This window comes from Vipera ursinii (genome assembly GCF_947247035.1).
Source record: "Vipera ursinii genome assembly, chromosome: 3".
NCBI classification, from domain to species: domain Eukaryota; kingdom Metazoa; phylum Chordata; class Lepidosauria; order Squamata; family Viperidae; genus Vipera; species Vipera ursinii.
The window spans coordinates 163810459-163836306 of NC_139516.1; the positions used below are offsets into that span (position 1 = coordinate 163810459).

The following is a 25848-nucleotide window of genomic DNA, read 5'->3' on the forward strand; positions in this document are numbered from 1 at the left end:
GAGAAATAACTCTTGTTGGTTTTACTCAACTGGTTGCTTTTCCTTCAAAACAAAGTAGAAGCGGCTACTGCCGTTTCGCAAATGCAAACGTATTGCCATGTACAGGAAAGCCTGGCCGTCCGCCTTTGATAATTAAGTGTGTTCATGCTACAGCATCCGGTTCTAAGTAATAGAATTGATTTTCTACTTTAAAAAAAAAAAAGCTGGCCGGATGTAGCTCCTGCCTCGTTTGGTCGGTCGGGGGGTCTTAGAAGCGCTTGCACATTTCTGATTTGCTGAAAATTGCGGAGGGCTCGTCCTGGGCAGAGCCCGGCTGTGCTGCTGCTGCTGACGCGTGGCTCTGCTGCGGCTGCTGCACGTCCTTGTGACGCGCTGGAACAGACTTCGATCCCGGGTCCGGGTTCTGCGGCTGCGGCTTTTTTTGATCAGGTACGCAGACCTCCCTTCTCCCTTTCTTGTCATACAGTTTGGGGGATCTCTTGTGTAAAGTAGATTTGGCGAAATGGAGAAGATGAAAAGCTTCTAAGGCCTTCCTTTTCTGCACTGATTGAAGTCTCTGGTGATGTATATACTAGGAGCCATTTTTAAGTTAACAGTTCGCTCGCGGTGAAAGGTTTCGACCGGGATCGCTCCGCAGAACGCCGACATTGCACGAGATGGGCGGCTATGTATATTTGCGTCCTGGGGGAGGAAATAAAAAAAAAAGACTCGGGCAAAAAGTCGCTGTACGTTCACACGTGCACGCAAAACGAGAGGAATGTATGGCCTGGATCCAACTGGCCAATTCATTGGATGACTTGGCTAAACTAGGTACGGATGACTCGATTTAGATGGCGAACTGCGCTTTATTTGCTAGTCCCGGCTAAGTTCTTTCTGCTGATTTACGTATTCTCCCAGTGTGCCCTGAAAATTGGGGCTGGGAGAGAGGGCGCTTTGGGGGGGGGGGTAAGTGGGGGAGGGGAGCGATAAATGCTGAAGGGCTGGTGGAGGAATGGCACGGTCTGCATCGCGGGTCGGCGAGGAAACGCAGAGGTAAACCGCAGCATGAATTGGCTGGAGTGGCCCCGACAAATGGTCCTTTGCTTTGTAAATTATCGCACATGCAAGTTGACTCTTTCCCCGTCACCCACCCACCCCACCCCCGCAAGATTAGGGTCTGCAGCGGCTCCCTTTGGAGAGGATAGCATTCCGAGGCAATAAGAGTCGCATCGTTACGGGGAGGGGGAGGGAGGTGGTATGTTGGCGTCGTCATTTCTTTTATAGCGCTCGTCGGCCGAGGGGAAATTGGGAAGGAGTCTGTGGAGTCGGAGTTGGGGGCAGGGTTGACTTTTTGCCCAGGCGCGCTTCCTGCAACCCGCTTGCCTCTCTATACCAGCGTTTCCCAACCTTAGGAACTTGAAGATGCGTGGACTTCAACTCCCAGAATTCCCCAGCCAGCATAGCTGGCTGGGGAATTCTGGGAGTTGAAGTCCACGCATCTTCAAGTTCCTAAGGTTGGGAAACGCTGCTCTATACATTTGGTGAGAGGGTCACTTAGCAGAAACCGCAGGCGAACGCGAAACTGAGTCTGGGGGCATCCAGCCTGTCAGCCCTAACCCTTTCATTCCCCTGTTTGGTTTTTTTCTGTGGGGAACTCCCCTGGCAATAAGACACCCGCAGCCCCAACGGTGATTTAGTTGATGATGCGGCGCTAGGTTCCTTCAGGCGGTAGTGAAGGCGCCCGGTGGCCTGATTTGCTTCATTAGGGAAGTCAGCGAAGTGCTTGGCTTGGCTTGTCTTGAGTAAGTCCATTGAGTTCTGGATCTAAAATGAGCGAAATGCGCGGTTCAGTGTCCCAGCCTTGCTGCCTTCCCTTGGGAGTTCTGCTCAAGAACCTCGCTTTCCTCTCCTGAGCTTTTTCCCTCCCCCGTAAAGTGGGACGAGTTCTTAACAGAAATTTCATTTCCAAGGTAGCAAGTTCCTATTAGTCGTTCTTTTTGGCCCTTGTGCGCTCTCAAATGTTTCTTGATTTCTGGCGACAGCCATGCATGCGCCTTGCCTTGTGATAATTGCTGACCGTTGAGCATCGTCCCTGATTATCCCTCTTAATTATTGACGATGATCTTGGCTTGGGTCTTTTTTATGCTAAGAAATGAAATAAAGGGGTGGGTAGATACTTTTTAAAGAAGGGGAAAAAAAAGGACTCGAGTTTCTGTGGGGATGCTGCGAAGTAGTTTTGGCGGCAGAAGAAAAAGTAGCTTCATCCCGCCTTAAATGCCATGTGGTTTTTTACTCCGACGCGCTGGTTTAACTTAAGAATTGTTCGCGTCCCTGGGTTCCTTTTCAACTTGACTGCTCTTTTGCAGAATTCGCCTGCACCCGTCTGGCGTGGCTTTTTTTCCCCTTATTCTTTTTTTTTTGAAACTCGGTTGGTGGCATCGTGTTCAGTCTCCGTGGGCTCCAGTCTGGGCCCCCCCCCCGCCACCCCGTCTCTCCCCCGCTCGTGGCTTCTGCAATGCGGTGGGTGTGGTTATATAGTAAATTGTAGATCTGGACCTCTGCAGTGGAAGCGCTATATCCTCCCTTTTGCATTTCCAATCCCAAGGCCCTTGTGGCTGTATGTATTTCGGCTGCAGACTGGAGTTTAAAGTTGAGAAAGAAGGCTCCTGCGGGCTTGAATGGAAAGATCGAGGGAAACAGCTGGTATTAATCAGATGTATAGGATGGGGGGGGGAGGAAGCGAGGGAAGCAAAGAACCAGGCAAACTTGTAAGCTGAGAATCAACATATGGTGCATTGTGTTTAAAATCGTGGTCCTGTTTGGAAGTGTTACTTTTCTGGTTTTTAAATTCAACTTTCTTTTTTTTAAAAAACCCCAAAAAAACCAATGGTGACTCAGTGGTTGATGACTGCTGAGTATTTGATTGCAAAAGTCGCAATGAATTCTGCGAATATTTTGAGAGAAATGCTAAATGTGAAGTAGTTGTCCATTTCATATAAAAGTAATGAAGCTATTTAGCATTTTTGTGTGATCTATTCTAAAATGTCTGTTAAACATATTCTGTTGCACATTTCTGAGAAAGTCGGTTTGAATTTTAAAATTGTACATAGGGTTATTAATGCCATTTTGCACTGACATTTCATTGCAAAATATGCTTAGTATCATTTGCAGCTTTTTATTGCTTTGTTTTATTTGTTTTATTATTAACTACTGTAAGTCGATAAATGAAACAAGTTAAATATGTAGGATAATTATTTGTACAATACGTTAAAAATAAAAATGGTATTTCACTATACCCTTCTAATGAAATGATTTCATTGACGTTAATACTGTTCTAAAAGTAAAAATGGCTATAGGTGATTTACTTATATGGACTTGGGCTTGTATTTAAATTATGTTTGGACTTAGTGCAATTTATAAAGGAGCGTTGGAGTAGATAGGGTATATGGGTTTTGCTTTTCATTTATCTTATTTGATTGGTATCTATAATATTGAAAAGTGGGGTTTTATTCTAGGTCATCTTGTATTTGGCTTAGTGTAGAAGTTGGAAGATAATACTTAACCTTTTGCTAACTCTGCTGTCCACATCTTCCATTGAATTTCCCTTGAAAATATATAGCTCTGTCTAAGTTAATGCACTTTCTCCTAGATAAATAAGTATGTTATCTTTAATTATTTTAAATAAAATTGTTTAATAGAATCTGGACTATAGAGTGGAAGTAAAATTAATATATAATGTGAAATATGATTTCCTTTCCTAACCTGATACAGAGGCATTCAGCCATAATTCCTAATAACTCCCATTAACATGACTGATGAATAAGGATGATGGAAGTTGCAATCAAACAGTTCAAGAGAACATACTGGTAAAGGACAGTGTAAAAGAAAACTATTCTTAGTGAAATAAACTTGCAATAGCTGCTTTTTTCATTCTGATTTTCTTTAGATAGCATGATTGTCAGCCTAGTAACCTAGTCTGACTTTTGTTAGTAAAGGCAGCAGTATGTGGTTTCAGAGAGAACCATAATCTTATAGTTTGTTTTGTTTTTACTGAAACTGCTTTGACTAGATTTGTTTCTGAATTATTGCATCTCCTTATTATGGAAAGTGAAAGTTTGTAAAATGTATTGCTTCCTTTGTGCCTGCCATAAGAAAGGTCCCTGATGGCCTTCTTATTTTTGTAGTGTCATGCTATGAAGAAAGAGGGTGGAGTCTACAGAAAAAACTAGAATTGTAGCAATGAAGTCTTAATGCTGTTTTGGACATGACATCACTTTGGCTCAAGAAAATTAGGGTGGGGCCCTGAGACTGACTGACTGAGCTATCATAATAAATCCAATAAATAAGATTACAGTTGTCTTAGACTTTCATGTCTGTATATGTTTAGAAATAAAACGACAGAAAGCAGATGCTATGCTGTTCAGCATCATTTCCCCCCAATAATTGTCCCCAATAATGTTATATAAACTTATCTGATAATATATTTGTGCCAATGTTAGTGCGCACTATGCATGCGTACTAAGAAGAATGACCCCACATGCCCAGTTGCATTTATTTTTAGGTAAATGTGTTTTTCATTGTAACCTAAAAATGCTTATTTTTAAAAAATGTGTAAATATGTATTAAAATCAAAAACATTATTGAGATGTGTTTATGGATTTATTTCTCCATAAATCATAATTTGAGCACTCTTGTAAAACAAGAAAAAGTAAGAGTATGAGATTAATAATTGCTGGTGCAAAGTATACAGAACAAGATTATATGATTCATAATTTGGGATCAAATAAGTATATGCCTATTTTATAGCATTAAAATGTTCTCTCAGCAGAGAATGTCAGTCAGATTTGTTACATTGCAAGAATTCATTATGAGAGTTTTAACAAGTCTAATCCAATCAAATAAACTTCAGCCTCAATAATATTTTATATGTAGACTCAGAAGTCTGACTATTATTTGTCTATCAAATTTATCTCCCTCCCCAAGCTCATCTAAAGTGACTCTGGGCCACCCCAAACAATCAGATAAAATAACAAATGTAAAAGCAACAGGTATTTAGTATAAAAATCCATATTAATTAAAAACCAAAGATAAAAACCTAGATTAAGGGAGGATAAGAACGGCACCCAACAATGGAGCCATAAATGCAAGTTGTTGATTCCCTTGGAGTCCCAGGCCTGATAATATAACTAAGTCTTGAAGGTCTTTTGGAATATCGAAACTTATGAAGCTAATCTAATTTCAAGGTGAAGGATGTTCCATATAGTGGATTTCCCATCAGAGGAGGCACATGTAGGGTCCCTAACCCATGGTACCCATAATATTCCTTCTCTGCCAGATCTAATGAGTCGGGCTGAAACAATCCCTCAACCGGGTTCATGTCCAAGGAAACTGGAGAAAGAAATTTTGAAAACTGTTAATTGTGAACTTGTGAAACAAGATGCCATATGATTGTACATCTGTCAGCATTTCAAAATATTTTTCCAAGCCTTTAAACTCTGTTTGACACAAATGGAAATAAACACTACAAGTACAACTGTGCAAATTCTATTTTCCATCTGTGTTAAGACATAGCCCACAAGATTGTGTTAGTACTCCAGAAATACTGATAAATTGCTTTCACTAAAAGTACGCAAGCTGAGAAAACATCAAGAAATGTATCTGGGAGGAATTTTTTAAAACAAACAAAAAATAGCAAAAATTAAACTTCATAATAAGCAGCTATCATTTGTTTTTCTTTAAATTTTAGGCTTCCTACCTTTAGTTTCCAGAACATTTAAAACATACTAGTTATTTTAAGATCATATTTTTGTAGCTAAATATTTTTGTTCATGCTTGGGGAAATAGGGTAATTTGCAAAATAACTTAAATGTTCCCTTTTTATCAGCTACATAAGACAATTTGATTATTTTATTTCTTCATCAGAAAGAAAAAGCAAAAGGTTTTAACCTTGATCCCACAATTTTATCATTTTAAAAGCACATCTAATTACATAGATTTTATTATCACCTGATAACCTGAAAGTGACTTTAGTAGACATGTAATGACAAAAGTCTTGCTTCCTAGTACTTTTGACATATGATAGAAAGAGGAAAAGTGGGCTGCAAGAAGGCATTATATGACTTACCCAGATGTGAGCCAGCACTCTCCTGCAGGCTTATTGTTCTAAATCTTGCCATTAGCAGTAGTTGTCATAATAATATTGGAGGAGCAACTTGCCAAGAAGTGTAAGGAGCCCCTAAAAATTAATAATAATTTGAGATAGCTTTACTATATTTGAATGAAACTTCAGTATAACTATAAATTACATGTGAATTATAATAGCCAAATATGTTGTCTTTCTGTAATAAATCTTTTCTCAAATGAAACTTTGGAAAATAGTTATCCAATTAAAGACCTCCTCACAACATTTTAGCAGTAAGGAGTATAAGAATGTCTGAGGTGAATAAAATAACTGTTTACATTGCCTTCTCGTTCCCTTTATTTTTAAATAGCTTTTAAAAACCAGTATTTACCACTTGATTTTTAATGTATCCATTGCAATAACAACAATAAATCTTATCAGTACTTGTTGATTAAGATGTTATTCAATAAAAATTTCTGAATTCTAAGGGAGATTGCTCAGGGAAATCTCATGTTTAAATTTTCATCTTTATACTGTAGTTTTTAAATCACACTTTCCTTTGGGTTTGTTCCTGTGAGATCACAGTTTGGACTGGCAGTTGGTAAGTTGTTCACAGTTGCCATTTTTTTAATGTTAGCATTCCATCACTGTTCTATCACTTGCATATATCAAAGCTGGTTTGCTTTGAACATCCAGGAACTGATTTGGGATGGGTCTGATCTGGTAGCTAACTGGCCCTAAATGTTGAAGAAATGCTAATCAAGAAAATATTAGACTGTGCAGAAATGGATAGATTAACTTTAGAGATTAAAGAAAAACAGCATTTAGTCTACTATAGAACCTGGAATAAATTTTATCAATGGCTAGACAAACGAATTAGAGAGAAAGGAATGTGATACTTATTTTTGACTTTATTCTACTAAGAAAAATATTATAGATTGAAAATTTAACATTGTTTACTATAATTTGCTATATCTATTGTTGTCATCAATCATTATTCTTACTACTTCTGTTGATATATATCAACCCAGACAATATGCTATTTGCTAAATATTGAATGTAATTGGGGGAAACCCCAACCCCTCCCCCAACTTTCCCGCTATCCCAACCACACACCGTATCCCTTCATTTCCCTCCCCACCCTTATAACAACCAATAAAATTTACATTAAAAAAGTAAGGTGAAATAGCAAATAAACTTTGGCTGGTGAAGACAGAGAAGTTGTGACAGACCATGTAGTAGACTTTTTTATAGGCCACCATTTGGGAATCACTGCCTTTGATCATATCTTTTAAGTTAATTTAGATAATTAAGCAGTTAGTCGTATAAATAGTCTTTAACCTATGACTATAATTGGGACTGGAAATTTGGTAAGTTGTTATGGTTGTAAGTTGAGGTACCCACACAGCCAGAAGCAATTTTCTGTCCTTTTTTGCTAAGATCATTAAAGAAACACTGCAGTCATTAAGTGAATCACAGTAAAGTGTTGCAGAGTGCTATAATGAGTTGTAAAGCTGACCTATCCAGCTTATGGTGACATGATCCTGAGGGCGCTTTGCAACCATTTACTTTGCTCATTCCATAGCTGTCACAATGTGAAATGATCATAATATGACTGGTTGTAAGTCAAGAACTACTTGTACACCATTTCTTTCCAAGATCTTTTTTTTAAAAAAAATAGTTTTATGTCTCAATTGTAATACCTCTTAAAATTTAAATTGGTGGTGCTGGTGATGATGAATTTCTCTTCTGCCTGGCTCTCTCTTTTTTTTTATTCCTACTAGAGAAAACAACTGAAGGATAGTAATTGACCTAAATTCATCCATGAAACACTGTAATTAAGGGCAGATTTGAACCAATTTTGTTCCTTAATCACTATTTTACAGTTGTTCCACAAGCCGATTTGTTTCTACACTGAGGATTGAAGTCACTGGAAAGGGCTTCCGCTTACATAAGATAAGTCACTTGATCCTCAATTATTCCTTCCCCATAACCAATGCCTGTAGCCACTTCCTTCTGTATTGTAAACTGCTCTTGAAAAAAGGAAAACCCAATTCTCAGCTTTAACTTTTCTGAGATTATCAGTAGGATTGTAATAAGAAGACTGCAGTGAGGAGGCTGCATCACTTATAGGGTACATCAGTTCTTGGACAAATGGGACTACTATGTCTTGGTTTTGAGCCACTGTCACAGGTACTTTGTCCTGTTCTTGAGCCATTGTCACATGTATTTCTTATCCTGTCTTGAGCCGCTGTCAAATAGAGGCTTTTTTTTGGTTCTGCTTCGGGTTGTCACCTCTGCTGCTTATTTGGTAGCTCATTTTGAGTAAATAGTTAATGACAGGGAAAAAAAGTAATGTGCAATAACTAACACTTTACGTGCTGTCCTTGCTGATGGCTCATGGACCGGTAGAGGGAATGAAGGTGAAGAGAAATGGTAGCAGCAAGTATGGGAAAGAAGAGATGGAATATTGTTGGGAAGACATAGGGGGATACAGAAACACACCTGAAAATTCTGCACATATACAATATGTTTATTTCTTTGACAATGTTAAATGTGTATCTGAGTTCTGCTTTAAAAAGGTAAAGGTTCCCCCGCACATGCATGCTAGTCGTTCCCGACTCTAGGGGCCGGTGCTCATCTCCGTTTCAAAGCCGAAGAGCCAGCGCTTGTCCGAGGACGTCTCTGTGGTCATGTGGCCGGCATGACTAGACACCAAAGGCGCACGGAACGCTGTTACCTTCCCACCGCAGTGGTCCCTATTTTTCTACTTGCATTTTTACGTGCTTTCGAACTGCTAGGTTGGCAGAAGCTGGGACGAGTAACAGGCGCTCACTCTGTTACGCGGCACTCGGGATTCGACCCGCCAAACTGCCGATCTTCAGATCGACAAGCTCAGCGTCCTAACCCACTGAGCCACCGCGTTACAATTAAAAATGAAACAAAGATTGCATTTCTCCTGGGTATATCCTATTCTACCATGTACAGTGAGGTTAGGGTCACATTGTACAATAAATTGCTATATATCTGCTTCACCTAGAGCTTAAGCAATTATTGTAAAAGACCTTAATACCTGTGTAAAGTTTAAGTCTTGATTTTTTTTTCTAAGCTGGAGAAAAACACACACCAAGAGATCTCTAAGTGACTGTGTGATTTATATCAAACAATTGGTATGATGGGGGATTGTGATTTATATCTAACAATCAGTTAAACTCCTTGCACCCCGCTGGCACTTTTTGTACTTTTGAACACACTGTATAAAAGATTGTCACTGATAGATGAAAGAAAATACGTTTGTAGTTGAGATTGGGTATGGGGGAAGATGCATGGAAAATACAGCATCCTTCATTTCTGTTGTAGTGGTTTCTGTCGCAGACTTTTCAGACAAGTTCTTTACTTTTCACAGAAGAATAGTGGTTGTTTTTGTTTCTATTGTTTTTACTCAGCTCCTAAGCCAAAGGTCTTATTTGAATGCAGCAGCATATTAAAACAGAAGTACAAAAATATTGCTTAAAAATTAAATCAAGTTGATTTCCAGTTGACCTTTCCAAACACTGGTTAGAACATATAAAATTGATGAGTAGATAGTCAGAACTGAGGACTTAAAGAAGATATTGGATAAGACAGGTGGCTGCAATTTTTTATCTGTTTACATTTTGTTTTGCTTGAATTGTGAAAGATTAGAAACTCTAGAAGAACAATTAACTAAAATGAACTCTGTTGTCCAAAAAATACAATAAATTGTAATGAGGAACAAATTTATGTTCTATAATAGAACTCTCAACTTTTCATTAAAACTTAAAAATGGAACATTTGTTCTATTTCACGCTTATAAGTAGTCCTCATTTTACAATGATTTTTTTAGCAACCATTGAAACTTAATAATGGCACTGAAAAAAATGATGTATGACCGTTCTCACACTTACAACCATCATAGCATCCCCACAGTAAAGTAATCAAAATTTGGGTGCTTAGCATGTATTTATGATGATTGCAGTGAGCAGAGTCATGTGATCACTATTTGCAACTCTTCCAGCTAGCTTTCAACCAGCAAATTCAATGGGAGAAACCGAGTTATAACTGTATGATTCACTTAATAACTAAAGCGATTGGCTTAACAACCATGGCAAAAATGTCATAAAATGAAGGGTTGTAAGTTGAGGACTGTCTGCATAATACAATACAGAACATTATGTTTAAATATAATTTGCAGAGTTGCACTGGAGGAACTTTGTATACTATTCTTGCTCTGCAACTCTCTGATTTTAAATAAATAGTTGTGAGGAAATCTGGGAGTGTTATGAATGGAAGATGTATGGAATCTTTCAAAATACCATGAATTAAATATTACATTGAAAAAGTATTTGGAAACTTTGATTCTGTAAAGAGATTTTGGTTCAGAAGGGTTTATGGGGACAGATGGTAACTTAAAAGCTTAAAACTGAGTGACTGCAAAAAGACTGCAGATTTGAAGTGAGAAACAGGCATCACGCTTCATTTATCCAGCTTGCTTTTTTAAGATGGCTTGTAGTTTGTTTTCTTTGACTGACATCAATTCAGATAAGGGGGCAAGTTATTTTTGCACAGAAAGTTGGCTTTGTTTCATCTGTCATCACATCTTTTGAATTTGACCTAATAATAACAAACAGTAATAAAAATAAAAAGTTTCAGGTTGTCACTTCAAAGAGGGGGGCCAAAACATACAAACAGAATACTGCTACAACAGATAACTGTATCTTTCTTGCTCTAAAAATAATGTTGGAGTTACGGTATGCTTTTTTAACTGGACAAGTGCTTCTCAACTTCAGCAGCTTTAATACGTGTAGACTTCACCTGCCAGATTCACCAGCCAGCATTCTGGGTACATGAAGTGAAGTCTTCACATCTTAAAGTTGCTGAGGTTGAAAAACACTGGGCTATGCCGTTGCTTTTCATTAGCTTCTTCCCACATGAAGCTCGTTGCACTTCAGCTCCAGGACGTGACACAATAAACTTCAGCAATTCTGGCAAGGACCATTTGTTTTGGTTTCCTTTATTTTGCTTTGCTTTGTTTTGTATGTACATCCTGATACAGAGTTGAACAGAGATGGCCCAGCTATCAATATATATGGCCCTCACTTTCCTGGACAGTAATGATTATATTGATACATCTCTAAAGGTGAATAAGGCCCTCAGTAGTGATTTTGTCCTACACAAATGAACACGAGAGTGGGCACTTCTATTAGAAACTCTATTCACTGTTGTTAACTAATTATGACATAGCTCAGAGGACTTGGGGAACTGCTATACAGAAAAATAACAAAGATCTTGCTAATTATTGACTCTATAGCTTTCGGAGGGTAGTAACCAAACGCGGTGGCTCAGTGGGTTAGGACGCTGAGCTTGTCGATCAGAAGGTCGGCAGTTTGGCGGGTCGAATCCCGAGTGCCGCGTAACAGAGTGAGCGCCTGTTACTCGTCCCAGCTTCTGCCAACCTAGCAGTTCGAAAGCACGTAAAAATGCAAGTAGAAAAATGGGGACCACTACGGTGGGAAGGTAACAGCGTTCCGTGCGCCTTTGGCGTCTAGTCATGCCGGCCACATGACCACGGAGATGTCCTTGGACAAGCGCTGGCTCTTCGGCTTTGAAACGGAGATGAGCACCGACCCCTAGAGTTGGAAACGACTAGCATGCACGTGCGGGGGAACCTTTACCTTTACCTTTAACCAAACTATGCTAAGCATGGAACCAATTCTGGGTTTTCTAAGATTGAGTGGAACTTAATGACATAACTGGAGATGAACAAGTGGATTTAATAGAAGAATTCAACTGCAGATCACATTCTTGTAGTTAATTGTTCAGTGGAGAAATATATTAATAAATTGAAACCAGCCTTATATGTCAGTGTATTACATTTCAAGCTTGTCTTTGACTCTGAAGTTTCCCCAGAAACGGAGGGAACTCCCCCTAAAAACATGTCACTCAATTAGAATTTTATTTTCCTGATGCACAACTGATACCTATTTAAGAACTTGTCCACACTGCAGTGTTCAACTGACTGTTTCTGTATATAAATCAACTATGAATGAAAATAGCTTAATCATTCCTTTTTTGAACTTCAGTCCTTTCCTTCTTATTGGCCATGGGACTGCCTAGGGATCCTGGTTGGAAAATTCCTGATTAGTGGATTTCCTTGTTTTACTTTCCTATTCTCCCTTCCCTCTGTGACAGTTGCTTTCCATTCTTTTGAGAGATATTGAGGGTGGAGAGGGGTTGTGAAGCAACTCTTCCACTACTAAATTACGAGAGAAAAGGGTACAGATTTTCATTACAGGCAGCTCAATATTGTATGAAATAGTTGGAAGGGAGGGAAATATAGCTCTCAGAATACAACTCACTGGCCAAGTATGTATGTTAACATATGTGTGTGTATGTATGTGTGTGTGGCAGAATATTTAGTTGAAATTTTCACATTTCTAGAATTGTATGATGTAACATTCTCATATTGTATGGATAATGCAGCCATCATCTTGCATACCTCCATTGAACTCGAGACTAATAGATTCTTTAATCCATTACTTAAGACAGAATAAGCTAGTTGTTAATTTGCAAAATAGAAACAAAACTTATGGTACAGGTAATCTTTGACTCATGGCCACAGTTGGAAACAGGATTGCTGGTATAAATAGATGAGGTTATAAAATGAGATGACGGCAATCTCAGTACCCTAGGTTGCAGTTGTCAACTGAGAATTGTGGGTCATTATGTCAGTACCCATCCAATACAAGCCATTCTATTGGTCCTTCTCAGCCCCAAGCCTCCATCTCTCCCCACACACACACACACATAAATATACACACATATGTTAACATACATACTTGGCGGGTGAGTTGTATTCTGAGAGCTATATTTCCCTCCCTTCCAACTCTTTCATACAATATTGAGCTGCCTGCAATGAAAATCTGTACCCTTTTCTCTCGTAATTTAGTAGTGGAAGAGTTGCTTCACAACCCCACTCCACACACAAACACACACACACACTGTTGGTTTAGCTACCTTGCATCCTGCCTTGCTTCCTAAGGCTGCACACGGTGTTCCAAAAATAGCACAGCTTTTTGAAGACAACATTGCCTTTGTAAAGAAAGAAAAAAAGAAAGTAGAAAATGTTTGCCAGAGAAGCTGGGTCAGAAAAGGAGACAGCAAAAGGTGAAAGGTTGGTGCAGGAATTGGAAGAGAAGGGTGATGCTTGCTTGGGTTGTTGAGGTTTTCTAGGGCAGGGATGCCCAACCTTGGCGACTTTAAGATTTGTGGACTTCAACTCCCAGCTTTGCTGGCTGAGGAATTCTGGGAGTTGAAGTCCACAAGTCTTAAATGCGAAGGTTGGGGACCCCTGTTCTAGGGCATGGCAAACAGTCCCAGAGCCATGCGGCTTGCTGCTCTGTAAGGCAGAATGCAAGGTTGCCAAAAGGGCAAATATGGAGACGGGGGGGGGGGGGCGGGAGGCAGTAGGGAGAATTGGAGGAAGTTCCTTGTCTTAATGAGGCTCAGGGCTAGGAAGGGACAACGTTTTTACCATTGTTCTATTTATTGTATTGGGGGGGGGTGCTTTTCTAAGTTTGCTGATCAGTAATCATAAATAAACATAGGATCATTTACCCTTCCAAGTAAAGGCTGGATGGCCACCTTTTGTGAATGTTTTAATTGGGATTTCTGTATAAAAGAATGAATTTGATCTTCTAACCTAAGCAGTCTCTTCCATTTTTATAGCTCTGTTACTCTATTTAAAAGACGAATAAAATCTACCCTTACGTGGACAGAAAATGAAAGAAAGAATACAATGGGGGGGGAAGGAAGAGAGCAAAACATAAAAATATAAAGTTTCTTATATTTTGTTTTTTATATAAAATTACACAATAGTTTCTAGAAAGGATCATCATTTCATTGCAATGTTCATGCGTAATCTCTTATGATCAATGAACAAAGCATAAAGTCATAAATAATTTTGACTATCCTGGAATTCACAATATATATTCAATTATACTTGTCTTTAAGAGTATAAAATTGCATTTGATTTAGTTACAGCTTTCGGTCGTTTACATGGAGAGATCTGTGCATCTTGGAATGGTACTGAGGTAGCTTGCTAAGTGCCTTTCTTTGGGAGTTCTCTCCCCCCCCCCCCCAATCTTTCAGTCTTGTCTTTCTAATCAAGCATTCAAGCATTGCTTGGTCACTTTCTGTTAATGCTCATACTACTTCCACTTCGTTGGTTTAGTTTTCTCTGTTCATTAGTATCAAGTCATTTTTCTGGGTCTTCTTCACCTTCCTGTCATGCATCTTCTTGAGCCTTCTTTTGCAGACGCTATTTCCAAGGTTTTTCTCTTCTCTCCGCAAGGATTAAAAAAGGATGTGAACAAGTCAAAGGACCACTGCTGATTTCTTTCAAGGCACTGTTTGGGGCATTTGGGCTAGGAAGTACATAATTAAACATGGTCATTACAAGTTTCATTTATAAATTAGTGTAAAAGTCAGATGACCATTCTTAGCCTTTGTCCAAAATGTTTCTAAAACGGTGTTAAGATTTCATTTCTCTTTTGCAGTTTGTGTGTATTAGCTGAATTACTTTATACAATCCCAATAGAACCTGATCTTGAAAATCACAGCAGTAATACACTACCAGTGCTTATACAGTCTAAATCCCTTGTCATGATTATACTGATTCTAGATTGTAAAATATTTTTTCAGTCGGCATGGATCCCATGAATTTGGGATGGGGGAAACAAGCAATTACGTAAGGAAATAGCAGTATCATGTGATGGCAGGATGGAGGTGGAAATTATGTGGAAATTTCCATGTTGAAAACTTGTTTTTGAAAATTCAGAGTAATTCCTTTCACATACATCCTTTGTTGGAAGGATCAGCTACCTATTTTTAAAAGGACTCACAAGTTAAAATTTTCTTTATTAAATTTATACACTATCAATCTCCCAACTTCGAGCAACAAAGTATGTACATACAGTATGTCTTTGTATATCTGTATAAAATTCATTTGTATACTGCTTTAAATTAACAGCATTTTAATTTGAGGGAACTCCTACATCAGAAGCAGTTGTGTGAATATGGAAATGTTGCTCACCCTTGTTTTCAACATCTGTTTTACTTTTATTTTCTCTTTAATTATCTCTTATGTGAAGCAATTGTTATCTTCACTATTGTCTTATTTTTCTTAGAAACGTCACTGCCAAACAATAGAAATAGTTGTGCTTTCTCAATTTTATAAAGACACAGGTGTAAATATGCATTTAAGGTATGAGTTTGTATAAATAGCTCTTAATACAATATTGTCAAATTGGAATACTCATTAATATACACATAAGAGTACATTGGGTTGAGAAAAATAGCTAAATTTTCATATACACAAATATTCTGACATATTGATTGAAGTCATTCCATTTCATGCTGTTTGCACTATCATTTGGACTTCTATTCTGAATTAATTATCCAGATTTCTCAATATTTGCCAGATGTGTCTTCCAACTCACAATATAATGTTCTTTTGATAAATTTACACATGATTTCTGCCATAGGCTCTACTAAATCAAGTATTTCTTTTAACAAAATAAATTTTCACATCATGTTTATGAATATATTATGCTGAAATTTCTTGTGAGATGTACTTGACTTTCCTTGAAAAAATAATCCATTTACAATTTTGAATAACAGTTACCCTCCATTCTTTGGTCATATGTGGATCTTATATACTGCTTTATGAAAAGCATGGCAAGCATCTGATCAATTATCGTTTGCTAAATTCCAGTTTTGAAGTTAAACATTGCTAAACATATCAGTGGTTTGATCGTTACATACAAATAGATTTGTTAACACAATCCAATATTTGTAATGATATTTTATCCTTGATTAAATTGGAAAGTATCTTTCAGAAAGGGAGCAAGCATGGATTCATTTTAAAATGGTCAATGTTTCTAACATAAGTGTTAAAATCCTTGGATACTTTGAATTAATTCTGGTGGATTATACAAAATGAGAAATCAAAAACTAGTGGATATTCTGGGAGTTTCAGGACAGCCCTGCTGAAAACTTGATAATGACATGGAATCAAAGGGTGGCTGAGGCTCTGGACAGGATTGTACCTGTGCAGCATTATTTCTCTGCCCTTGCTGCATCCACAGAATGTTGCTTGGCAGTCCTGACCCCTGAGTCAGGAACACTCAGATAATCATCTTCAGGGCTGTGCAAAATAATTTGTCAAACACCTGACTAACAAAATTGCTCAGATTCATTCCCAGTTGGAACCCATGCATGGTGCAGGTGCAGGTGCATGTGAAATGCCTGGGAAAAGGTTCTGCTTGGTTATTTGGGGATAGTTTGATCTTGTTGGACCTGAGAAAGTAGACACAGTCCTTGACACCATTAGTGCAGCAGGAGTAACCACCTGTCAATTAGGCCCATGTCACTCTTGGTTGGTGAAAGCCTCCAAGACAACGGCGAGCAGGTGGGTTCAGGCAGTGATAAATTCACTTTAGAAGGGGATGTTCTTTGAGCCTTTTAAGGAAATCCTGGTTTTCTTCCCCCTTCTTAAAAATCCATTGCTTGATCCCATGTGCCTGGACGATTTTTCGTCCAGTCTCCTATCTTCCCATTTTAGGAAAAAGGTCTTAGATGAAATTATTTGGACTCCTTCCAGTCAGGATTCAGGCCCAGTTATGGGACAGAAACAGCATTTGTTTGCACCTCATAATTTCTGGTGAGGGCATGATGGGGATAGTGCAACCTTCCTTGCTCTCCTTGATCTCTCAGGAGCCTTTGATACCATCAGCCATGTATCCTTGTGGGCCAGCTTATGGGGTTTGTGACTGAGCAGCACAGTTTTGCACTGGCTTGGCTCCTTCTTCAAGGCTGGTCCCAATCAGTGTTATGGGATATGAGAGATCCATCCCACAGCCACACACTTGTGGCGTGTGGCAGGTCTTGATACTCTTTCCACTCTATTTAACATCTATGTGAAGCTGCTGGGTGAGATCATGCATCACCAGAGGTTGACGTATTATCAGTATGCTGCTGCTGATACTCAACTCTATATCTCCACCCCATGGTGACCCAGATAGATGCTGTTGCTGCTCTTTCACGGAGCTTGGAGGCTGTGGGGGCCTGAATGAGGGAGAACAGGACAAGAGCAGGTAGCATTACGGCTAAAAGAGTTGTTGCACAACTTTGGATTGTTTGCCAGTTGTGGCCTTTCCTAGATCAGGATTTTTTGTGCTTAGTCATTCAAATCCTGTCAATTTCACACTTGGACTCTCAATGTACTCTACCCTTGAAGAACATTGGAAAGCTTCAATTGGTGCAAAGTGCAGTGGCGCAGGTAGTATTTGGAACCACTAGAGTGGCCCATATTTACCATTGTTCCATGAGCTGCACTAGATACCGTTTTGCTTCTGGATGCAATTCAGGGTTATTACCTTTAAAGCCTTCATAGCATGGGCTCAGGTTACTTGAGGAACCTTCTCACTCCAATAGGACAAGCCTGCTTCACTTGTGCCAGCAGAGGAGGCATGCTGAAGATCCCATCAGTCAAGGGATTTCAGCTGGTGGGATCCAGAGTAAGAGCCTTATCTGCAAGGCCACCACACTTTGGAACAGGGTGGATTTGATTTAAATCAACTCAATTTAAATCATAATTTTTAAAGAGCAGCTGTCTTCTTTGTCTTGCAGCAACTTCTCTGATCCGCTGTTGACTCACCGACATTCCCATTCACTTTAATGGGATGGCTGGTGATGCAGCAGTGACACAAGGTGAGAGATGTGGCGGGCAACAGGTGAATGGATGCCCGCTAACAGGGGCTGCCATGATAGATCTGAAATGACAGGTGCCTTTAAATGTAAGTACTCATTCTTGCTGGTAGTTAGAATCTTTAATATTATTTCCAAACCAAATGAAGGTTTCCTATTTAGAATAATAAGCTGTTAGGTTATTAAAACAGCAATATCAGAACCGATTTTAGGTTAACAGGCTAATCACACCTAGTTGGAGAACTACTCAAATTCTTTTATTTAATTAAAACAATAACATTATATTACATATTCTTGTATTTGCTTAAACATCAGTGTTTATTAACTGAAGTGCATAAACAAAATATCTTTGAAAAAACAAACAAAAGAACTTGAATATATCAGCTGGGTCCACATAAAAAGAAAGTCAAACACGGTCTTTTGCAGCTCACTCATTTTCATCTTCATTCTCTTGCTTGTTCTTGATCTGGAAAAGAAAAACAAGCTTTCCTGCTTTATCAGGCCCTAGACGATTTCTCAATTTAGAGTGAACAAGTCCAAAGGAAGAGAATATTCTTTCAATGCCAGCAGAAGAGGTCATTGCAGTTAAAAGGGAAATCATTACTTCAACACTTTCTGAATCCAAGTACTTAAGTGACTTCCACCACTTCACTGGTGAAACTTTCTTTAAAACCTCATTAGCAAACATATATTTCTTGAATGGTTCCCCTTAGCTCTGAAGTTCATTATAGTTGGCACTAGAGATGGATGATTGCTGGATACCCATGTCATGGCTAACTCCTCTTCTTCAGCACAAGGTTTGACCCTATTGACAATGTGTGCAAGAAAGTGAGCTGGAGACAGTGCTTGTCCCATTTGCTTTTTTAAATCTTGTAATTACTGCTTGTCAGTGTGTAGTTTTTAAATGCTCACTCAGTTCCTTCCAAATTTTAACAGCATCAGCAATAAAACAACTATTTTTTCTGGATTTTATTTGAAGCTTCAGAAGCTTCAGATTTTATTTATTTTATTTGAAGCTTCAGAAAGGGGTTTCAGGATGCTCAGCATATGTTCAACATTTCTCTTAAGCCCAATGCTGAGGATTTTGGCTGTGATAGTGCCATCTATTTTTTCCCGATTTTGCACAGAAATGGTCATCAGAATAGGCCAGGTTTTTTTAAAATATTGTTCAAAACAGTCCACTACAAAGTTTCATCTAACATCTTGTGGCAGAGTTAGCTTGATTCCACCCATTATTTTCAGAGCTGATGTTTCAAAATAATTGTATTTAGCAATTTCAACATTACTCTTTATTTCTGGGAGACAGAAATTTTGGCTAGGAAGTGCATCAAATGAGCGCTACAATCGTATGTTATTAGCTTGGTAGTTTCTTCATGTTTTTCTAAATTTCTTCTCATTTTGGATCACATTTGCAGCATTGTCTGTGACCAAACTGGGTACTTGGCATTTGATTTCCCCCCCCACATGTTAAAACTTTTGCTGCTTACGTCTTCTAAGTATGCTGCTGTGTGTGCATGTCCTGAAGTATCAATTGTTTCTGCATGGAATACATTCCCTTCTTCCGTTGTTATACAAGCACTTATAATAGAATCATTGTGGACATTATTCCACCCATCAAGACTTAGGTTAACAATTGTACCTTCTAGACTTGTTGCACATTGCACAATTTTTTCATCATATACTTTATCCAACGTTTCCCTGCAACATCTATTCTACTTGGTGGACTGTATCCTAAGTGTTAGTGATTGAATCATATTAGCAAAGTGTGGGTTTTCAAGCAGATGGAAAGAAGAGTTTGTTGCATAAATAAACTGAGCAAATTTTTCATCAATTCATTCTTTTTCTAATCTGCTGGTTTTTATCACAAACGTACCTATGGTGGTGGTTCCAGATGGTTTCTTTCTTTTAGGTGGTATATTGTGGATATGTGTAAATGATGTGACTGATGCTCTATCCTGGAGAGATAACTCTGAAACTAGAACAAGAGGATGGTGATTTAGAAAGTGGATAGTTTCCAGAATCTTTTATGTTGATGGTGGTTTCACCTAAAGAAAAAAGTCAATGATGTTGTTTTATTATTTAAACCATATGTGCTTATTTCGAATTTCTCATTGTATTCACACACAGTACAGCCTAAAAAGGAATAGTTGCATATTTCAACTCATTATTTTTGTTTTTGGCAACTGTATAAAAATGCAGTGCCATGCAGTAATAATAGCAGATATATATTATTGCTTTAGCATAACAATACCTCATGGCAGTCTAAAAAATATGGTAAAACAAAAACAGTTTACTAACCTGAAGGTCCTGCCTTTTCAAGCGTGTTCTTTCCATCACAGCACTTCTCATGATGTTGTTTCATTCGGGCCACCAGGCCTTGCATCTCTTTGTTGCGTTGGTTGCATTTTGCACGCATACCTGCTTTACCTGTAGGTAGAGGAACTTCATTAAGATATTCCCAAACTGGGACTCTTTTACGGCCTGCTGCCATTTTGCTCCTCAAGGGAGGAAGAAAGCGCTTCAAGCTATGTGCAGAAAGATCACAAGGTTTATAAACTGCTTAGAAGGTTTCATTTTCATTTTTACTGCTTGCCCTTCCTCCTCACACTTAGAGCCTGGTACAGATGCATTTCTCTTCAAACAATCATACAGTTTGTAGTGTACATCGATTTGCAAAACAATGGGATAAAAGAATATACCTGAACTTTGTTTTATGATTTAGCTCATGGTTACTGTGAAATTGTGTGAATGCATCAGTGCAGTGCATATTATCTCAGCTTGCAGAGCTTGGATTCATTGAGTTTACCAAAAATGTAAATATTGCAGAATATACAGCCTCATGCTACATAACTAAGCTCCATTTCATGCTGAATGAACTAAATTAATAATGTATCTTAAATAGAAAACTATCTTTAGGTAGATTTTTATCCAAAAGCATTTTATTCAAATAAATTTGATAAAAATCAAAAAATCCAATTTAAATTTTAAAAAATCCAATTTAAATCTAAAAAATCTGTGTTGTTTTTTTTAAAAAAAACATTGATTACTGTATTATACATCCTGCTTTGGAAGGGTTATGCTCACTATAGAAGGTAAGATCTCCCTTTCTATTAGCCTTTAGGAAAAGCCTTAAAATCTGGCATGGGGTCCTGAAGGAGAAGCTATTGGCTGAAGGTGGTTGGTACATAACAGAGATAGATGAACCCCACCTGTCCCATCCAGACCCATGTATTTTAGTCTGTTTTAATTTTTGTAATTTTAATCTTGTTGGATATTTGTATATTTTATCTTGCACTGATAGATGGGTGACAAATTTAATAACAGCAACAATAATCATAACCAAAATAGAACAAAAATATGCACAATAAGAACAAAAGTCAAAAGATTGTCATATCAGAGAACATTTCAGAATTACCATATAGTGAGAGATATTAGCTTTCCAAGTATGAGATGCCTTTCCTTCTGAAAGTAGATAGTGGGAGAGGTTTTCAAGGATATTTTGTACACGTTTGTTGACATAATTATTTGTGACTGTAATGCGTGAAGATAAAAATTTTAAGCAAGAGATAGTATATGTCTATTTCATTATTATTTGGGTCTTCTGTTTCTGCCTTACTAATTTTGTGGATGCGCTCGTTCTTTTTAAGTTGGGACGTTTCTACCACGTTGATTTTTTATTCCTTTTGTAGGGGTCTTTCTAAAAGGCTATCTGGGAGCTTATAGTGTCAGAATATAAGTAAATCAAAATATATGTTTGTAGATTCAGAAAGTAATAACATTTATGTATAACATTAATTGGTTATGACAGAAATCATAATTAAACCATGGACACTTTAAAAGTTTTTTTTAGAATCTACCTATGGACTCACAAAGAGAATATTAAACAAATTATTCTTTCTGATTCAGTCTGGCATCAACTGGAAAGTTTAATAATAATAGGGTTGGGAAACCCTGCTGGGATTAAGGGAAATTAGTTAAAAGGGTGAATATTAATGACAGGTATTTGCCATAGGCCCAAGAAGCTGTTTATGTGGGGAGTAAAGTGTAATGTATAACATGTGCTTCAAAGACTTTTGAATGCCAGATGTTAAATTTGTATACAACAGATAAAAAATGTGAATGCGTTTGTTTATAATAAAACAATTTTCCTTTTTATTCAATATAAGATTGCACACTAGTGCTCATAATCTGACTCCTATAAAAATATATTGTAACTTGCATTGTTTTATGCATACCTAAAGAATAATTTCATTTATTTGCATTGCGCTTAAGTAGGTGGCAGCAACTAGCTGACTTCAGTCCCACCAGATAAAACAAGCAAGGCCCCATTAATACTTAGATGGAAAAGCACTGGGGAATTCCAGGGCTGTTAAGAGACTAGGGTTTGTTTTCGAAAAAGCCAGAAAGATGGCAGTCAATCATTTTTGTAATACTGCCAAGAAAATTACATGAATGTTGAGCTCAGTTTAAGGAAATGATTGCATTATAGAGAATAAACACAATTTATTTTCATTATCTAAATTGCTTCACAAAAACTAAAGTTAAAGATATAATATTTACAAAGTTAAGTAGCTCATTCTGATCAAAAATAGAAAAAAAATCCCCAGAGTACAATTAATCCAGATTCAGACATCTTGTGATATAAGACTGCTTGCTCAGCACTAGGAAGAGGTGCAAAGTTTCTTGAAGAGCAAATTACACAATTTCTATCTACCGTACTCTGTTGTGTATCATTTTGCATTTCAACCAGAAGGAATGATTGGATATTTGCATGGCTCCTGTAGGAGAATCTCACACACAACTTAGTGTTTTGGCTACAGTATATTACCTATTTTAATTACCTCCTTTAAAATATGTAGTTATGATTCTTCAGATGTAATCAATGCTTAAGATGCAATCACTGAAAATGAAAAATACATTACTGAAGTAAGTGCTGAAGTACTTAAAAATTAAGTATGTGCTATTATCAATAATTAGGCTTTTTCTTAAAATAAGCAGCATTTAAATGGAGACTGTATTAGGGTTGGATTTAATTCCCACTCCTTCGTTTGGTTTCTCTTTGGCTTCATTCTACTCCTCACTTGAGTGCACTCAGAGTAAATTTCTTTTGCTGGTTTATTTATTAAATTTATATGCCACCCGTTTCTTTAATAGGGCTTATATGTAATAGTGGTTTATATGTCATAAAAGTATAACTAGAAAAGTAATTCAAATGTTTAAACTATGTAAATTTAAAAAATTAAAACTGTAATTTAAAACTATGAAAAAAAATCCAGGATATGGACAGCACAGAGATGAGGTCTTCTTACTCTGTCAGCTATCTTCAGTGGTGGGCACCCCTATCGGGGCCCCACCCATGGGGCAAAGCCAAGCTTTGGTAACTCTAGGAGGCAAAAAAGTGGTAACTCTAGGAGGCAAAAAGAGTGAGCAAAGTTCTCACCTTTGGTGGTAGCTTGTTCCACAGAGTTGAAGCCACAGGTTAATGGGCTCTAATCCATCCAAGCTAATCTCGTAGTGCAGAGGTCCCCAATCCCCGGTCTGTGGACCTGTGCCGGACTGTGGCATGCCAGCAACTGGTCTGCACAAACAAGCAAAGCCCCATCTGTGAGATGCAGGCAGCACATAAAACTACGCACCCTCTGTTACATGGAAAAACGTCTCTCCACAGAGCCAGTCCCTGGCGCCCCAAAGGTTGGGGAACTCTGTCAGAGTGAATATGTGAGTTTTTAGGTGTCACAGGATTCTATTGGCTTTAGTTCTTTGCTGTAAAAATTAATATGGCTGCCCCTTTATACAGTATATTACAATCTATTTGCAAATATGTTTACAATTTGAAATATGGTTGATAACTTCTCATATACCAGAAAAGTAATGTAATAATGCCCAAGGAAACATATTAGAGTGCCATATTAGAAATTGGCCAAAATCTACAATTTACCAAAATCTACAAATATCTGACTTCAGATAGTAAGGCAGTTACTGTTAGAAGTGCAGTTCTCTTCTTCCTTGACTTTTTGCCCTTTGTTGTATTTTTTAGTGAATACACCAACATATTTTAAAGTACTGTCTTTTCCAATAATACAATAAGATACAAACAAATATACCAAGTAAAAATGATAATTATATGCTAATTGTGTCATTGTAGAAATTTTGTTTGTAATGGTCTAATTTCAGAATGTAATTGAATTTTTTTTTTAGAAAGAAATGATTCTCCTGAAGGTACCCAAACAGGACAGGATTTAAGGAAAAAAAACTGTTTCTTCTGGGCAGATTAAAGCAGGGCTTTTCAACCTTTTCACCCATTGTACCACTTTTAGGATATGGCAACATCCGAGTACCACCAGTCGCCTAGCAAGGTGTCAAAAACCTGATGACCAAAAAAAAAGGAAAAAAAGTGATGAAATACAGGTAGTCCTCGACTTACAACAGTTCACTTAGTGACTGTTCAAAGTTACAATGGCACTGGAAAAAGTGCCCCTCAAGCCATAGCTGAGGAAGACACCTGCCTGCCCGCCCAGCGGCGCTCTTCCTCCTGTCCGAGGTTTTCATTCTTGTGAGCATCTCTGTTGAGGATTGCCAGCGGGGGTGAGGTGGGGGGGTGTTTGGTTTTTATTCCCTCCATCTGCTAAGTGGTTGCAGCAGGTTTTGATCACTTCACATGACCCTGGGACACTGCGACTGTCATAAATATGAATCAGTTGCCAAGCATCTGAATGTAAATCACAAGACCCTGGAGATATGCTGCAACATTCATCGGTGCTTCTTCTGGTCTCAGAAGCGCTAGGATCAGTGTCGAGCTCCAGCTGGAGCCTGGTGCTTTCGCTGAGCTGTGACAGCCCTGCAGCTCCAGCCATCTCTTGCTCAGGCTTGTCTGGTGCTGCCACCGTTTCAGGTCATTCCCCTCCCCCGCTACCACTATTCTAGGATGGTCGCGTACTACCTGCCAGGTGCCAATGTACCACAGGTGGTACCCGTACCACTGGTTGAAAAGCCCTGGATTAAAGGATATAACATTTGAGATGGTGTGATGCAACTGCTCTGCTGTAGATGGCTGAGACACTGCTAAAATAATGTGAAAGGGTTAGATTTAATAAGGGCCCACTTGTATAAAGAAACGTAAATTTACAGCTTGCTAAGTGTATGAAATGTCCTGAGTCATGGATTCCGCATTTTCATTATGTTAGATCTGTGTAGTGAATTTAGGGTAGAAGGAGAGGCTGTTTTGAATTCTGACTGCTAAGCAAGTGACTTCATTTGGTCTTTGGATTTTTGCAAAAGATTAGCGTAGATATACATAATAATGATATAGTAGAAAAGGCTTCCCCTTAAATAATTAATACCAAAGACTGAACATTAATCTGATTTTAATACAAAGTAATTTTCCCAAAAGATATTGTACTTACACCTCTGTATTTTAGTGTTAGTGTTATTTTTGGTGCAATTTTTATGGCATCTGCTTTGTTCTAAAAAGGCCTTTTTTACTTTTAATGTCCTTAAATAATGTGACCTGAAAATTGAAATTAATTAGCAGTTTAGTGTGCTTTTTCATATTGTCAATTTACTTGGTTTGGTTTGGGCTGATAAACTACTGGTCTCAAAATTAAGATCTTCAAAATAGTGGGAAAAGGGGTTTGTATATATTTAAATTATTGTTCTCCTCTTCTGGCCACCCCAGTACTTGTTAACACAGTATTGTCTGAAAGCCTGCTAAGTTGCTATAGCTTAAAGCAGGAGTGTCAAACTGGCAGCACGCAGGTTGGCTGCGTCACGTGCAGGCCATGCTCACCCCAGCTTTGCAAAGGCAAAAAAAAAGTCACGATATGTCACATGAAGCAATCAGGTTTGACATCCTTGATTTAAAGACTGTGATATGGATATTCCTAGCATCCCTACTATTCTGCTGTGGCTTCATGACTTTGACTTTATCTTCTGCTCGGATCATAGTTGTGATAGCTTTAAAT

The 25848-nt window shown here is 38.2% G+C and overlaps 1 protein-coding gene across 14 annotated transcripts in view; it reads left to right on the top strand.

Annotated features, from left to right (window-relative positions):
• Nucleotides 1-212: 212 nt before the first annotated feature.
• The window catches only part of EPB41L3 (erythrocyte membrane protein band 4.1 like 3), a 95619-nt gene continuing 69983 nt past the window's right edge, over nt 213-25848 (top strand). For 9 of the 14 annotated variants that reach the window (XM_083358730.1, XM_083358744.1, XM_083358731.1 and 6 more), the window contains exon 1: nt 2538-2682. The gene's annotated coding sequence lies outside the window, so the exon portion shown is untranslated. Of the gene's footprint in view, nt 430-782; nt 811-962; nt 1033-2537; nt 2683-2721; nt 2748-17785; nt 17977-25848 lie in introns of those variants that run through there. The other 5 variants (XM_083358737.1, XM_083358741.1, XM_083358739.1 and 2 more) reach the window with 5 other exon arrangements.